Source organism: Oncorhynchus kisutch, linkage group LG12, assembly GCF_002021735.2.
Source record: "Oncorhynchus kisutch isolate 150728-3 linkage group LG12, Okis_V2, whole genome shotgun sequence".
In the NCBI taxonomy this organism is placed as follows: Eukaryota; Metazoa; Chordata; class Actinopteri; order Salmoniformes; family Salmonidae; genus Oncorhynchus; species Oncorhynchus kisutch.
Genome location: NC_034185.2, coordinates 52,884,681 through 52,899,299, shown reverse-complemented (window position 1 = coordinate 52,899,299; position 14,619 = coordinate 52,884,681). Strand labels below are relative to the sequence as shown.

Genomic DNA, 14,619 nt, shown 5'->3' with positions numbered 1-14,619 from the left:
ATCTGGGAACCATTCTTTAGCTGACATTATATTTATCATGTGAAGTGTCTTGGGGTACGATATATATATATATTTTTAAGTACTCTAAGTCCCTCAGTTGAGCTTCTGGGTACACTCACATTCTCAAATATACAGACTTGTTGTTTTGGGTGCTAGCATAGCCAAAACACTGCCATGTTATTGAAGAGCAACATTATATTTCCAGTCTCAATTTGGTTTTGCCTATGTTCTATTCATAACAAATATAATGTCCCTCGCAACATTATTTAGCATAATCAGGTGGTACCTGTTCCTTTATGTACTATAATTAAGTGATCAAATCTGTTAATAAATTTGAATAAATCTAGTTGATTTTGTATTTGCTTGTTGACCATTTAGATTTAAAATTGGCCTTAGTTTCCTTGGCTTATAGTGCTCTGAGCTTGAAAGATACTGATTGTGAAAAGGAAATTTGATGTGTAATGTAGTAAGCAGTACTGTACTTTAACACCCCCAAATAGCAGTCTATTTTTAAATCATGTTGTTTATTTCATGAAAATAACTCCAAATATATCATTTATTTCCCTGAACCTCTCTTTGCCATTGAAATGCTCAGTGGAAAATACATTTTTATTAAATTACTGTTGCTGCATCCCTGTTGATTTAAATAAAACTTTCCATACATGTTTGCCCATGGAAGAAGAGGACAGAAAGTTACTTTTTTGAGCTGAATGACAAGAAATTGTTAATGTACAATCACTGCAGAACAAACTGTATGAGCTCCGTTCGAGACTATCCTATCAACGGGACCTGAACAACTGTAATATCCTATGTTTCTCTGAGTCCTGGCTGAACGAGGACATGGATAATATGCATCTGGCTGGTTTTCCTATGCATCAGCAGGACAGAACGGCAGTATTGAGTAAGCTCAAGGGGGGTGCTGTGTCTCTTTGTTAACAACAGCTGGTACGTAATCTTTAATATTAATGAAGTCTCAAGGTTCTGCTTGCCTGAGTTAGAATACCTCATAAACTGTAGACCATACTAAATGACCTGTGTAGGGCCATAAGCAAAGAAGGAAATACTCATCCAGAGGCGGCGCTCCTAGTGGTCAGTGTTTTTAATGCAGGAAAACTGAAATCCGTTTTACCTCATTTCTACCAGCATGTAACTAGAGGGAACTAGAGGCAAAAACACTAGATCACTTTTTCTCCACAACACAGGCACGCATCCAAAGATCTCCCTCGTCCTCCATTTGGCAAATCTGATCATAACTCTATCCTCCGGATTCCTGCTTACAAGCAAAAACTCAAACAGGAAGTACCAATGGCACGCTCAATACGAGTCACTTGTACTTCCTGTGGATGGTAAACTACAGGACTGTTTTGCTAGTACAGACTGGAATATGTTCTGGGACTCATCTTATGGGTTTGAGGAGTTAACCACATCAATCATAAGTGCATTGATGACATTGTGACCTTACGTACATATCTCAACCAGAAGCTATGGATTACAGGCAACATCCGCACGGATGTGGCAGGGCTTGCAAACTATCACAGATTACAAAGGGAAACCCAGCCACAAGCTATCCAGTGAGTCAAGCCTTCCAGATGAGCTAAATGCCTTCTTTGGTCGCTTCGAGGAAAGCAACGATGAACCATACGTGAGAGCACCAGCTATTCCAGATGACTGTGTGATAACGCTCTCTGTAGCTGACGTGAGTAAGACCTTTAAACAGGTTAACATTCACATGGCCGGCAGGGCCATACGGATTACCAGGACGCGTAGTCAGCATACGCTGACCAGCTGGCAAGTGTCCGACATATTCAACCTCTTCCTGGCCCAGTCTGTAATACCTACATATTTCAAGCAGACCACTTTAGTTCCTGTTCCCAAGAATGCCAAGATAACTTGTCTAAATGACTATCGCCCCATAGCACACACCCGTAGCTGTGAAATGCTTTGAAAGGTTGGTCATGGCTCACATCAACACCATCATCGCAGACACCCTGGACCCACTCCAATTCGCATACAGCCCCAACAGATGACGCAATCTCTATTGCACTCCACACTGCCTTTTCCCACTTAGACAATAGGCACACCTACGTGAGAATGCTGTCCATTAACTACAGCTCAGCGTTCAACACAATAGTGTCCTCCAAGCTCATCACTAAGCTAAGGACCCTGGGACTGAATACTTCCCTCTGCAACTGGATCCTGGACTTCCTGACAGGACGGCCCCAGGTGATGAGGGTAGGCAACAACACATCCACCACGCTGACCCTCAACATGGGGGCCCCTCAGGCATGATTGCCAGGTCGAGCAAACATTTCAAGCCCAGTGACCACTCAAAATCCAGCCAAAGGGCCTGAAAATGTGCCACATTTATACGAAAAACTATTTTTCCATTGTTTTCAACCCCTCCTGTACTCGCTGTTCACCCACGACTGTGTGGCCATGCACGCCAACAACTCAATCATCAAGTTTGCAGACTACACAACAGTGGTAGGCTTGATTACCAACAACGACGAGACAGCCTACAGGGAGGAGGTGAGGGCCCTCGGAGTGTGGTGTCAGGAAAATAACCTCTCACTCAATGTCAGCAAAACAAAAGAGATGATTGTGGACTTCAGCAAAGGAAGCACCCCCCTATCCACATCAACGGGACAGCAGTGGAGAAGGTGGAACGTTTTAAGTTCCTCTGTGTACTTATCACAGACAAACTGAAATGGTCCACGCACACAGACAGTGTGATGAAGAAGGTGCAACTGCACCTCTTCAAGCTCAGGAGGCTGAAAAAATTGGGCTTGTCACCGAAAACCCTCACAAACCTTTACAGGTGCACAATTGAGAGCATTCTGTCGGGCTGTATCACCGCCTGGTACGGCAACTGCACCGCCCACAACAGCAGTGTCTCCAGAGGGTGGTGCGGCCAACACATAGAAATACAAAAACATAGAAAACAGAACATAGAATGCCCACCCAAATCACAGCCTGACCAAACCAAATAGAGACATAAAAAGGCTCTCTAAGGTCAGGGCGTGACAATATGGGGCTTTGGTGACAAAACGGATGGCACTGTGATAGACTACATCCAATTTGCTGAGTAGAGTGTTGGAGGCTATTTTGTAAATGACATCGCCGAAGTCAAGGATTGGTAGGATAGTCAGTTTTACGAGGGTATGTTTGGCAGCATGAGTAAAGGAGGCTTTGTTGCGAAATAGGAAGCCGGTTCTAGATTTAATTTTGGAGATGCTTAATGTGAGTTTGGAAGGAGAGTTTACAGTCTAACCAGACACCTAGGTATTTGTAGTTGTCCACATATTCTAAGTCAGAACCTTCCAGAGTAGTAATGCTAGTCGGGAGGGTGCGGGCAGCAATCGGTTGAAGAGCATGCACAGTTTTACTAGCATTTAAAAGCAGTTGGAGGCCACGGAAGGAGTGTTGTATGGCGCTGAAGCTCGTTTGGAGCTTTGTTAGCACAGTGTCCAAAGAATGGCCAGATGTATACAGAATGGTGTAGTCTACGTATAGTTGGATCAGAAAATCACCAGCAGCAAGAGCGACATCATTGATATATACAGAGAAAATAGTCAGCCCGAGAATTGAACCCTGTGGCACCCCCATAGAGACTGCCAGAGGTCCGGACAACAAGCCCTACGATTTGACACACTGAACTCTATCTGAGAAGTAGTTGGTGAACCAGGCGAGGCAGTCATTTGAGAAGCCAATGCTATTGAGTCTGCCGACAAGGATGCAGTGATTGACAAAGTCGAAGGCCTTGGCCAGGTCAATGAAGAAGGCTGCACAGTACTGTCCTCTATCGATGGCGGTTATGACATAGTTTAGGACCTTGAGCGTGGTTGAGGTACACCCATGACCAGCTCGGAAACCAGATTGCATAGTGGAGAAGGTATGGTGGGATTCGAAATGGTCGGTGATCTGTTTGTTAACTTGGCTTTCAAATATTTTAGAAAGGCAGGGCAGGATGAATATAGGTCTATAACAGTTTGGGTCTAGAGTGTCTCCCCCTTTGAAGAGGGGGGTGACCGTGGCAGCTTTCCAATTTTTGTGGATCTCAGACAATACAAAAGAGAGGTTGAACAGGCTAGTAATAGGGGTTGCAACAATTTCATCAGATAATTTTAGAAAGAGAGATTCCAGATTGTCTAGCCCAGCTGATTTGCAGGGATCCAGATTTTGCCACTCTTTCAGAACATCAGCTATCTGGATTTGGGTGAAGGAGAAGCGGGAGGGGGGAGGGGGGGCTTGGGCAAGTTGCTGCTGGGGGTGCTGAGATGTTGCCGGGGTAGGGGTAGCCAGGTGGAAAGCATGGCCAGCCGTAGAAAAATGCTTAATTAAAATGATTGATTATCGTAGATTCATTTGTGGTGACAGTATTTCCTATCCTCAGCGCAGTGGGAAGCTGGGAGGAGGTGCTCTTATTCTCCATGGACTTTACAGTGTCCCAAAACTTTTTGGAATTAGTGCTACAGGATGCAAATTTCTGTTTGAAAGAGCTAGCCTTAGCTTTCCAAACTGACTGAGTATGTTGGTTTCTGACTTCCCTGAAAAGTTGCATATTGCGGGGGCTATTCGATGCTAATGCAGAACGCCACAGGATGTTTTCGTTCTAGTCAAGGGCAGTCAAGTCTGGGGTGAACCAAGGGCTATATCTGTTCTTAGTTCTACATTTTTTGAACAGGGCATGCTTATTTAAGATGGTGAGGAAAGCACTTTTGAAGAGCAAGCAAGCATCCTCTACTGACGGGATGAGATCAACATCCTTTCAGGATACCCGTGCCAGGTCGATTAGAAAGGCCTGCTCGCTGAAGTGTTTTAGGGAGCATTTGACAGTGATGAGGGGTGGTCGTTTGACCGTGGACCCATTACGCACGCAGGTAATGAGGCAGTGATTTCTGAGATCCTGGTTGAAGACAGCAGAGGTGTATTTAGAGGGCAAGTTGGTCAGGATGATATCTATGAGGGTGCCCATGGTTATTGATTTAGGGTTGTACCTGGTAGGTTCCTTGAAAATTTGTGTGAGATTGAGGGCATCTAGCTTAGATTGTTGGAAGGCCAGGGTGTTAAACATGTCCCAGTTTAGGTCACCTAACATTACGAACTCTGAAGATAGATGGGGGGCAATCAATTCACATATGGTGTCATATGGGGGCTGAAGGGGGTCTATACCAAGCAGCAACAGTGAGAGACTTTTTAAAAGTAGAAGCTCGAATTGTTTGGGCACAGACCTGGATAGTATGACAGAACTCTGCAGGCTATCTCTGCAGTAGATTGCCACTCCGCCCCCTTTGGCAGTTCTATCTTGTCGGAAAATGTTACAGTTAGGGACGGAAATGTCAGGATTTTTGGTGGCCTTCCTAAGCCAGGATTCAGACCTGGCTAGGACATCCGGGTTGCCGGAGTGTGCTAAAGCAGTGAATAAAGCAAACTTAGGGACGAGGCTTCTAATGTTAACATTCATGAAACCAAGGCTTTTACTGTTACAGAAGTCAACAAATGAGAGCTCATGTGGAATGGGAGTGATGCTGGGCACTGCAGGGCCTGGGTTATCCTCTACATCACCAAATGTAAACAAAGGAGGAGTATAACAAGGGTATGGCTAAAGGCTATAAAAACTGGTCGTCTAGTGTGTTCGGAACAGACAGTAAAAGGAGCAGATTTTTGGGCGCAGAAGAATAGATTCAAGGCATAATTTACAGACAAGGGAATGCTAGGATGTGAGTACAGTGGAGGAAAACCCAGGCATTGTGTGACGATGAGAGAGGTTTTGTCTCTAGAGGCACCATTAGAGCCAGGTAAGGTCACCGTATGTGTCGTATGTGGAACAAAAGGGCTAGCTAAGGCATATTGAGCAGGGCTGGAAGCTCTAGAGTGAAATAAGACAATAATCACTAACCAAAACAGCAATAGACAAGGCATATTGACATTAGGGAGAGGCATGTGTAGCCAAGTGATCATAGGGTCCAGTGAGTAGCTAGGCGAGCTGGAGACACAGCGATTCAGACTGCTAGCAGGCCGGGGCTAGTGGGCTACCAGAAGGGCCTCCGGGGGACGTCGCAACGGAAGAGCCTGTTGAAACCCCCTCGGACCGTTACATCGGCAGTCCAGTCGTGATGGATCGGCGAGGCTCCGAGTCGGCAGTAAAGGGTCCAGGCCAATTGGCAAAAGAGGTATTGTAGCCCAGGAATTGGCTGATGGACCTCTTCGGCTAGCCGGGAGATGGGCCTAGCTCGAGGCTAGCTCAAGGCTAACTGGTGCTTGCTTCTGGACAGAGACATTAGCCAGGAGTAGCCAATCGGATAGCAGCTAGCTAGCTGCGATGATCTGGTTTAAAGGTTCAGAGCTTGCGGTAGGAATCCGGAGATGTGGTAGGGAAAAAGCAGTCTGATATGCTCTGGGTTGATATTGCGCTGTGCATACTGGCAGGAATTGACCGGGCTGAGGCTGGCTGATGTCCGAGTTAATGGTGATGACCGCTAGTAGTTAGTTAGCTGGCTAGCTTCTGATGGGGGTTCCGGTTCTAAAGTATAAAAAATAGCAGATCTGTACCACATTGGGTGAGGCAGGTTGCAGGAGAGTATGTTCAGTCCATTATTGGAAAACGATATATACACGGGATAGGATGGGACGAGACAAGACAAAACAGACGTCCGACTGCTACGCCATCTTGGAATTATAATATATATATATACACCACGGCTTTCACCCAATCAGAATTCAGGGATCGAACCCGGTTTCTAATTTTAAATAAATCACTTTTGTGCATGTGCATAACTATAGATGAATCCAACAGGAGAGTTTGAGTGACGAAAGTTAGACAGAGGAACTCGAAATCCCTGAGCAAGAAACACGGACAAACTTTAAAAAACAAATGTTAGGCAAATCTCTGCCAATTATGCCGTTATGTGCCAGATGTTAAAACTTCATACCGTTATGCATTGCCCATTTGCCAGATTGACTTGTCATTTCAATAGGCATAGGCTACAGACTAAAATCTGGATTTATGATTGTATTTCAATGTTGCCATGGTTCGCCTAGAAAGATGCAGGTAGCCTATAGCCTCTGATAGGCCTACATCTTCAGAATGTCCAAATTAGCAAAACATAGGCAAGATGTAAACTGAACGATTTAGCAGCTTGCTTAGTTCAAATTAACAGACTAATTAATTTAAAATGAATAGTTTGGCAATTTCGAGGTAAGAAGTGCTTGTGTTTCCCAATAGCCTGCTGGAATAGGCTACTGAGGATGGGGTCGTAATTTCAATCACTGAAAAAAAATATTAGTAATATGTAGCCTATACGAAAGGAATATGCTTGTCAGCAAGAGCCAGTGTTCATTTTTTTTTTTTTTTTACCTGTAGCCTAATCTGACTGACTGCTACCGTCAATCTAATGCGTTCTAACAACTGATCGGCAATTGCGATAGAACATTGATGACCTACAATTTAATTAACTAAACATGGCCATTAATAATTGCATAATAACACAGGGCTACAACAACAATACACTGAAGTTATAGTCTATTTATTAAATCAGTTTGCCAGCTCCAGGTAGGATACACGAGTGACACAAATTGATTTGCAATGACTCCAGTGACAGTCATTTCAACATATTTATTGTATCAAATGGCAGCCTACAGTAGCCTACAATGGCATATAAATGAATAGTCTACTTGATGGCCAATAGATGCATTGTATGTATCATTCTCCACATTTAATGTAAGTTTCATTGAGGACTTTTCCCCATAACAGAAGAACGCAAGGGAGTTCCATCTTCCATTTCTAATTTCCAATGGTGCATAATGACAAAGTGAAATAGCCTATCCTACTGGTAAAACGTTGTCACAACATGCTCCTGCTGCTTTGTCTCCACTCAGTCACATGACTCAGCAAACAGTGGACTAAACTGCATGCTGTCGTGCTCTCTCAACACAGACATACCACTACAACCCTCCACACCACCCATTTGCACAGTAACAGGCTGCCTCACTGCCTGATAGTCAGCAGCAGGTCACAATGAAATATTTGTACAAAAATATGACGTGGTGCAATTTAGACCTTGCACAAAAATCCGCAACACGCGATCAATACATTTTCACCCACGACATCGTTTTCAAAGTAACCCAATTTGGCAGGGAAAACACAAACATAGTGTGTATTTGAGATACTAAACTACAAAAATCAAATCCTCGTCTGATAAAGAAGAAACACTTGTCAGAACAGAAATTACAAGATTGTTATAATACTGTAATTGCATCAAATGGTTGTTTTGTGCAACAGAATAAGGGGTGGTTAGAACATTCATCTATGTGTGTTCTACTGAGGATGGGCTTCTGGGAGATTTCACACTGATAGAAGATTTACGATGTCTTTGGGTGATAATCCTAAAGAGACCGCATTCCATAGCATGAGTTAATGTTTCTGTTCTTTAGAGTACCAGGGAGAGATGACTCAGGGCCAGACCCTGGTTTATACACAATGAGGACAGTATTTACAGCATATACTGTTTGCTGTGAATTATTAGTAAACTTGTGACCCATTCCATACATCTGTTGTTTGTCATGAACATCAAGGAGGATGGACTTTCCTATTAAATGCTGTGGCTCAAATCCGCTCGTTGAGTTCTCAGTAATCACCTCCAAGGGTGTTTACCGACCAGCTCCTTTACTGCAGTAATTAACTTCTTACGGCTGAAATCCCGTTAACGGGATCGATTTGACAACAGCCATTGAAAGTGCAGGGCGCCAAATTCAAACAACAGAAATCTCATAATTAAAATTTCTCAAACATTTACAAGTATTATACACCATTTTGAAGATAAACTTGTTGTTAATCCCACCACAGTGTCCAATTTCTAAAAGGCTTTACGACGAAAGCACACCATCTGATTATGTTAGGTTAGTGCCTAGTCACTGAAAAACACAGCCATTTTCCAGCCAAAGAGAGGAGTCACAAAAAGCAGAAATAGAAATAAAATGAATCACTAACCTTTGATGATCTTCATCAGATGGCACTCATAGGACTTCATGTTACACAATACATGTATGTTTTGTTCGATAAAGTTCATATTTATATCCAAAAATCTCAGTTTACATTGGCGAGTTATGTTCAGTAATGTTTTGTCTCCAAAACATCCTGTGATTTTGCAGAGAGCCACATCAATTTACAGGAATACTCATCATAAATGTTGATAAAAGATACAAGTGTTATGCATAGAATTAATGATATCCTTCTCCTTAATGCAACCACTGTGTCAGATTTCAAAAAAGCTTTATGGCAAAAACACACCATGCGATAATCTGAGTACAGCGCTCAGCCACCATACAGACACCCGCCATGTTGTGGAGTCAACAAAAGTCAGAAATAGCATTATAAATATTCACTTACCTTTGATGATCTTCATCGGAATGCACTCCCAGGAATCCCAGTTCCACAATAAATGTTTGTTTTGTTTGATAAAGTCCAACATTTATGTCCAAATACCTCCTTTTCGTTTGCGTTTTTAGTCCAGTAATCCAAATGCACAACGCGCGAGCACTAATTCCAGACGAATATCTTCAATAATCTTCAATAATGTTTCAACCGGACAATTCCTTTGTCTTTAGAAATGAAAAGGAACAGACCTCACTCTCAAGGCCGCGCGCCTGACTTAGCTCATGGCATTCTGCCAGACCCCTTAGTCAAACAGCTCTTATTCTCTCCCTCTTCACAGTAGAAGCCTGAAACAAGGTTCTAAAGACTGTTAACATCTAGTGGAAGCCTTAGGAAGTGCAACCGGACCAAATTTACACTATCTTGGATAGGCAAAGACTTGAAAACCTACAAACCTCAGATTTCCCACTTCCTGGTTGGATTTTTTCTCAGGATTTTTCCTGCCATATGAGTTCTGTTATACTCACACCATTCACCTCAGAGTGTTTTCTATCCAAATCTATTAATAATATGCATATCTTAGCTTCTGGGCCTGAGTAGAAGGCAGTTTATTCTGGGCACGCTTTTCATCCGAGCGTGAAAATAGCACCCCCAGCCATAAGAAGTTAAATAATAAAGTGTACTTGTTTTGAAGAAATTTAAAAGTCTCTCCTTTGGATTACAATAATTACACAACACACTTTAAGAACTTTATTGCGCAAGGTTTTTAACACGACTCGTACCAGTGTGATTTATCCAGTGTTTCCTGTATTCCTGTCCCTGAATTATCTCTGGAACATTTCTCCTCTATTTTTATTCTCCTTGCTGATGGCTGATAACACGCCACTTTTGAACAACACAGAGTCAAAGACAAATCAAATCATTGATATACCCCAGAGCTTTCGGAGTTTATTCAACTGAGAAACCTGGGGCCTCATTTATAAAAATGTACTTAGATTTATACTTGAACTTAGTCGTAAGATAATTTCCGACAGTGTGCTTACATTCAGTTCATAAAAGATACCGATCATAAAAAACCTTGCTTACGCAGGTTCTAAGAAGCCCATTTGTAACTTACGCACCTATGATCTATAATTCTCAAATTAACTTAAAATTGACGGCACCTGAACGTGCCTTACAATCAGTGATTCCACTTATAGAATGCTAGAACAAATGAGGGTTTAGTCAGGAATTGCCATGGACCAAAAGAGAAAAGCAAACTTTCTGGAAGATGAGATCACGGCAATGGTGGAGAAGATTGAAGACAGGCAACACGTATTATTCGGTGGACTAAATAGTGGGTTGACAAACAAAGCCAAACAGGTAGCTTGGGAGTGTGTCACCACTGCAGTAAACGAGGTGGGGCAGCAAGACAGAACTGTGGCTGATGTGAAAAAGAAATGGTCTGACCTTAAACTGCAAAGGGAAAAAATTGCCATGCATAACCAGCAGGAAAATCCCTTACGTCAAGTCTAGACTTTGCGTAGAGATAAGATAATTTCTTTAAAAAAGTAAGGTTTTATAAATCAAAGTAAGGTTTTATAAATAACTACTTACACGTGGTTTTCAGCATAAGTTACACTTAAGATCAAAATTGATCATATGTCCGTTTTATAAATGAGGCCACAGGCCTGGTCCAAAGCAAGCCAAACTGACTCTGCAGCTGATTGGCAATCTTTCAGACAACTTAGAAACGTATGTGCTATCTTGATTACGAAAGCTAAATCACGCTACTTTATAAGCTCTATCTCTGACTATAGAGGTAATCCTTCAAAATTTTGGAAAACAGTTAATTAAACAAAGCATGCAAATTCCTCTCCTTTTCTGCCCGTTTTTTAAAGTATGTTTTGTCAGACTGACATCATTACTGAAAAACGTGTGATACCTGATGCTTTTAATCATAATTATTTGAGAGAAATGGTGGTTTAAATAACTATGGTCAGTTTGTTGCTCTTCCCTCTTCACTACTGGTGAATCTGTATATTCATTACTACCCGTCAGTGGCAATTTTAGCATGTAAATCTTGGCAGGGCAAAACAATAACTATATGTTTTAGATGTGTAACAGGGTTGGTTATGTTTCCACTTCTAAAGTGGCCTCTAAAGATGTGTATTTAATGTTCAAGCATTCTTATTGGTTGGTTCAATTCTTATGACAATAAGGCGTGTTGTTATTGGCCCCGCTTGCAGATAGGGGGAGATCGCGAACGTCAGGTCTCCCCAGTATGAAAATGTGATGCAAGTGGTAGGTCACGTTCTGAATACTGTATTCTATTTTATATTTTACAATGTGTACAACTTTGCTGTAGATTCCTGATTTATACATGTGTGGGTATATGGTACCTGTTAGGGATTGAGGGGCTTTCTGGGATGTGCTTTGATATATGATTGCTGTATATAAGTGTGTTAGCTAGTGTAGTGTCTTTGGCTATGCCGGATTAAGTGATATGACATGCTATTCTATAAAATAATTTCTCCATAATTAATATTACCTGATTGAGCTAATCATGTAAATGTAATTAACTAGAGAGTCGGGGCACCACAAAATAATATTTATAGAGCTGTTATCTTCCGAATAAACTCTTCAAGACCTAGTAATATTTTACATCAATAGCAGTCAATATTAATTGAGTCTCATCTGAAAGTTGTAAATTCTTGGTTATCTTCAAGAACCCTGGCTAACAAGTTGAATCAGCAATACAAAATTGGGTTTAATTATTTATTTACTAAATACCTAACTAATCACACAGAATTACACATACACAGAATGAATCATAACTTGATTACAAATTACGTCATAAAGGAAAATGTCCCTAGCGGGAGGAACAGATATGACAGCTGGTTACACAAAAGAAAAGGGGCTGGGTTTGAGTGAAAGAGCGGGAAGACTGAGGAACAAAGAGCGAAGCTGTGCTATCGTAAATGCATTATCTTATATATTCTAAATTACCCTTATTTGGAAAAGGAAAATGCAATAAATATTTACTCTGAGCTGCGCTTCGGTAGGTTGGTGGTAGATGGAAGGCAGTGTTGCCCAACCGAGTCCTTTGAAGAATGTCTCTGCTGGTCAATTGGATACGTTGTAGTAACGTCGTTGTGTGGTAGACGGGATACTCTGTCTGTCCTTCCTAACCTGCGTTTGCAGCTGCTGTTGCTAACTCAACGGCTAGGAGGTATCACTTCTGTTATGAATAAGAGTTCTAAGTTCATACCATTCGCAACCAAAGCTCACGCTGATGTTGGCTTCGTTCTGTAGTTATTATCTGAACCATTCTGACATCGTACCGTCATCCTCACATCCTCGGAACAGGAGGTTATATTGCCATCAAGGCTTTATATAGGAAGGGAGAGGAGAGCGTGTTTGAAAAGTTTTATAGCCCATGTCCCTTCACAGGGGGGGGGGGGGGGGGGGGGGGGCACTGATTGAACAGAGCCCTACTTTATGAAAACCCAAATCTCACATTTTAGAAGCTAAAATCACATTTCATCCAATCATGAATACTTTCATATTCAAACATTTAAATTGAACAACAATTCCATGTGAATCCGATAACTCTGATGTGTAGACTTTCCACTGTAGAGTTTATGTCATCTTATCATTGATGAGAATGTCTCAGATGACAACCGAACTGACATCATTTTCATTAAGTACCACCGCATATGTTCAATTGGTCGGATTACCAGAATATAGTTCATTTCCCCCCTCCTTCTGATGTTCCCAGAATCTCTATGTTAACCAAGGGTTTTGAAAATGTAATATCAGTAGGGTAGAGAGAGGAAAAAGGGGGGGAAGAGGTATTTATGCCTGTCATAAACCTACCCCAGGCCAACGTCATGACACTAGCATGCGCCGATGTAATGCTCACATATGCTCACTGCTAACACAGTTGTTTTCATGCTACAGATTTTACCATTGACAGCCATCAACATCATTAAGCTCTACACAACAAACACGCTGTTTCCTATTTAACTACAGGTATTTACACATGTTATATTTTATATTGTATTTTTTCATTTTGTTTATGCCCAGTATGAAAATGTGATGCAAGGGATTTTACCATCGACAGTCATCAGCATCATTAAGCCCTGCACAACTAACTTGCTGTTTCCTATTTAATTACAGATAATAAATAATGCTCAACTGGGACAACTGGCTGGGTGTGATTTCTTTGAACAAAACAACGCAAGGAGAGTACGGTTGATTTCTGTTACAGATGCATGCCAGCAAACCCACAACACATTATTGCACTATAACGGTGACAAACGGTGCCCACACACTGTTAGGGCCTACATAAAGCTGTCCCAACAGCAGAGTCCCAACAGCAGTCCCAACACCTTACCAATGCTACACCTGGCTTTCAGCTGAGTCGTATCTGGCCTTTTAATAAAACATAGCTGATATGGCTGACTTGCTTAACCAAATGTGGTTTCTATTGACAATTGAGATGTACAAACTATGGAATAGGGGGACGACGAGCAGATGATAGGCAAGCCGTAATTTCGATTAAGACATTAATGAACGAGCAACAACGGATGTAGTCAATATAACTATTTGTTCAGCACTTCTGAAATGTAGAGCGACAGAATTCAGAACATGGGCAGTTCTTACTGTATTCTCCCTGTACACCAAGTCAGAACCGTAGGATAAATAAAGAGGGCATATAAGCAGACAATGAAACCTCTTACACTATTCAATGAAAACATTGATCTAATACAGGCTATAGGCTACATGTGCAACCCCAAGTCTGAACAGTAGGCGAAATTAGGGGGGGGGGTAAATTATTATGGTGAGGCACATGGGCCACTAACAGCTTACTACACAACACACACTTAGTATTACTTCTTAGCTACAGTATACATATCTCCCTGGCATATTACACAATTTATGCAGCAGCATACAAGACATGTTTGGACTCATCTTGATGTGCTGTGCTCACTTGAACAGGAAAGTGGCCCGGTGGTCCTTCGTGGGCAAATTTTGTCATCAAACTTTGTCATCAGTCTGGGATTCTCTGGATTTATGGTGCTTTCAGGACAACTGGGAACTTGGAAAAAAATAAGGTTGAATCGTGATGATGTCAGTGATCTTCAGGTTGGAGCTCTAGAAAGATGCCAGAGTTCCTGAGTTGCAATTCCGAGTTGGATGACCATTCAAAATGTATTTTCCCAGTCAGAGCTCGTTTTCTTGAACTCACTGAAGTCTGAGAT

At 41.9% G+C, this 14,619-nt stretch overlaps 1 protein-coding gene across 10 annotated transcripts in view; it reads right to left on the bottom strand.

The window, feature by feature from the left end:
- Positions 1–14,619, bottom strand: part of LOC109901251 (zinc finger protein 583-like) — an 880,650-nt gene that overhangs the window by 739,234 nt on the left and 126,797 nt on the right. The gene's annotated exons all lie outside the window — the stretch shown is intronic.